The sequence below is a fragment of the Megascapheus bottae genome, chromosome 13, assembly GCF_031878675.1.
Source record: "Megascapheus bottae isolate mThoBot1 chromosome 13, mThoBot2.hap1, whole genome shotgun sequence".
Lineage (NCBI taxonomy): Eukaryota > Metazoa > Chordata > Mammalia > Rodentia > Geomyidae > Megascapheus > Megascapheus bottae.
Window position 1 is genome coordinate 10,431,360 of NC_143521.1, and position 3,743 is coordinate 10,435,102.

The following is a 3,743-nucleotide window of genomic DNA, read 5'->3' on the forward strand; positions in this document are numbered from 1 at the left end:
GCTAATTCATATACTCTACAGAAGACTATTTATAAATTAATGGCTGGAGATTCCAAATTTGATTTAAAAAATATGTAACTTTAACTGATGGATTCAATTTGCAATTCAAATGAGTATTTTGTACATTTGCCCAGAGTCTTTAAGTTAATAGGCTTAAATAGATAAACAAAAACTTCTCCAATCACTTTAATAACATTCTCTTGGCTATAATCTCCAAGTCATTATGACCAGAAGTGACATCAGCAACATAATTATGCTCTTATATTAGCCCAAAGTATTCTTTGGTTTAAAGTGGCCTACCCTTCTTGTAGTTTCATCATGTAAAATATTTACAGTGAAGTAGTATGTTCAGCTTTCTGTTTTGAATTCAGTTCAAATTGGTAGATTCTTTATTTGCTTAATTTGTGGTGAAATAATTGGTTTGTCTTTACAAAAGACTAAACATGTGAACACATGCTGAGAAAGTTGGTAGGTTCATGCAAGCCCTTCAACTAAACAAATATGTAGCTTGGCTAGGTGCTGGTGGCTCAGGCCAGTAATCTTAACTATTCAGGAGATTAAGATCTTGTGGATTGAAGTTCAAATTTAGCATGGCCCAAAAGTCCATAAGATCATCTTGAATTAGCCACTCAGAAATGGAGTGTAGGCACGACCTAAGTGGCAGAGTTCCAGCTTTGCACAAGAAAGCCAAACCAAAGCACAATGCCTTCAGTTCAAGCATACACACACACACACACACACACACACACACACACACACACACACACCAGATATATATAAATAATTAGAACACACTAGAAATGTTTTTTAGGAATGTAAACAGGTTCTGTCTGTGATTAGTGCTCTATTGGGAGAGAAGAGGGCAAATGAAAGAGGATAAATATGTTCAAAGTACCTTATGCACACGTGTGAAGATGGAACAATAATGTTTATTGAGACTGAGGGAGGTAAGGAGAGGAGGAAGGGGGAAAAAGGATGAAAGGAGTAAATTCTATCAAGGTACATGATACACATATATGGACATGTCAAAACTAAACCCCCTGTAGAATTAGATGCTAATAAAATATGGGTGTCTCTTTTAATTACCCCTGTCCATTCCCTTTAGGCAGATTCAGGATCAACACTTTTGACATTGTCACCATCAAGTTCAAAGAATTCAAACCATAGCTCATAGACTATCAGAACTGGAAAAGGATAGATGTTTGAAATGTTATGTAACCATACCCACAGAGGTTCTGTTAGTAGTCTGAAGTGTTTATTTTGCTAATGAAACTCAGATACTTCTATCACCTTCTCCATCCAGACAGCTGGTTTGGCTTAGCGAACTTGAGCTGTTTATTTGTTTGGCATGGCCCCTTCAACCTTCTCATGCACTCTGACTCATCAGAGTACCTTGCAGGTGCTGTGTCCAGTGCAAATCTCAGGCTGCAGCCAAAACCAGGCAACCCTCCTGACTTCACAGAGTGGGGAAGATAGAAAATAAGTGAATCATAGACTATTCAGTAGCAAGTAGGATTCTGGGAGAAAAATAGACTTACCATGTGAGAAAGGAGCAGGCAGAGAGCAGGTATATTTGACAGTAAGATCACAGATAGCTTCACTGGATCAGAATGCATTTGGCCAAACATCTGAAGTGGGTAGATCCATCAGCTCTACAGGTATTCAGAGGCAGAGTCCTCTAAGTAACGGACAAAGGGAGGGGAGATGTGTTCATCTCTGTAACCTCCTTTAAGACAGGCTCTCCTGTGTCTCCATGTTTTCAGCTACCATGCTACACATGAGCAAGTGGGCTTCTGGGAAGGACTGGGTAGGACAACAATTTAGAATCGCAACCAGTGTGGTACTTTGGAAAAACCTTTCATCCTTAGTTGAATTTGGGAAGATGCACTTGATTGTTTGTCAGGAGGAAAGAGAAGAGGAAATAAAATGCCATACTGGGCTGGCTATCTCTTTAGTCTAGCAGTGATAAGAAGTTCACTTGACCAGCTTGCTACTAAACTCTATCAAACTTCAAGACACTGATAAGGGATCTTGATTTAATTAATTTGTTTATAATTGATCCCCAAATAGTGTCTTAGTCTTTTTAAGGTTCCCCTGGGATTGTAGAACCAAGGACACATTGATAACTACTGTCTCTCCTATGACATTAAGTACATGCATTTGCCCAGTGAATACCTGAAGAGGGAGGAGAAGGTTCTCCTCCTTAAACCGCAGAGGCCTGCCGTCAGGAAGCAGAGCTTGTCAAGTTAGGAAAGGGAAAGGGTTGGTTGACAAGACATAAGTAGATGGGTCTATGCTATATTAACTTGAAAATACGGGCTGAAAATATGGTTACTTAAATTACAGGTGGATTAGATCTTAAAGAAGCAGGTGACCTTAATTTATAGTGTAACAATTCATAAATATTCTTTGAAATTATTCTAGGACTGAATCTGGACGGATTTGTGTGAGCCTTATCCCATTTATATGTGAAAGCTCTTTTCCCTTGTGTGACTCTTTGTAGGGACAGGAGATTTAGAGGTAATTAAGGTTAAATAAGGCCCTAGGGACATAGTCCTAATCTGATAGGATTGAGGATTTTTAAAAAGGGGAAGCTCTGTTCTGGGAGCAAGGACATGGGGAGAAAGTAGCTGCCTGCTGGCCAGGAAAACTGTCCTCACTAAAGCTACACTGCATTCGTGACCTGGGCTTAGACATTCCAACTCCAGAACTAAAGGAAATAAATGTTTGTGTTTAAGTCAGTGGTCTGTAAAATTTTGTTTTGGTAGCTTGAGGCAGTTAAGAGAAATTTATGTGTGGATAACCACCCTGTGATCTAAATTAATATTGCTACCACAAACAAGTTGAACTCTATCAGTCTGAATCTAGGAATCTCTTAGGAAGCTGGCAATTCCATTGTTGTTCCAAGCACCCTGGGTTTCTATATCCTCCCACCTACACATGTAACCAAATTTGCAAATAGGAATGCAGGATTTAGCTAGGCCCACTCTGCCATTTTAGTTCCTAATTAGCTTTTCTCACCTCTCTCCCTAATCAACTGTATAAATTCAGGAAAGTCATTTGACTGTTGTTTCACAGTTCTCTGATCATTTTAGGGCTTATAAAGGCCAAATACCATAAGACCTGTGAAAACACTTTGAAAATTATGAAATTAAGATAAGCATGCTAGTTACTGGTTGGTGGCTCATGCCTATAATCCTAGCTATTTTGGAGACTGCCATTGAAAGGATCATGGGAAAAACTTTATGAAACGTTATCTCAAACAATAGGTGTGAGAGCCTATCATCTCAGTGCAGAGATAATGAAAAAAAAATAGGAGAAGCACAGTCCAAATGTGCATCCAGGTTTGCTCCTGGACAGGAAGCAATAGTCTATTTCAAAAATAATCAGAACAAAATGGGCTGGAGGGTTGGCACCAACAGTAGAGCTGCCTGCATACAAGTACAAAGGACTGAGTTCAAATTCTAGTACCACGGAGAAATAAAAAAGGAAAATGCATTTCATATTCAGTAGGCATGGGCTGTGTTTGGACATGGGACATGTGTTTGGATGAGCCTTGAAATTCAAAGCCCATGCTTCCCTGAAGCTGTGTGGAAACAGCAATACCCACCCAGCCTTTGTGTGGCTGGTCCATATATTCCCATACAATCCAACTGATTGTTCAAGAGCGAATAGTCTTTCAAAGGACGTTCTAAGGCCCCAGAGCCCAGACTTCCCTTGATTCAGCAGAGTTGGTCAAGAGC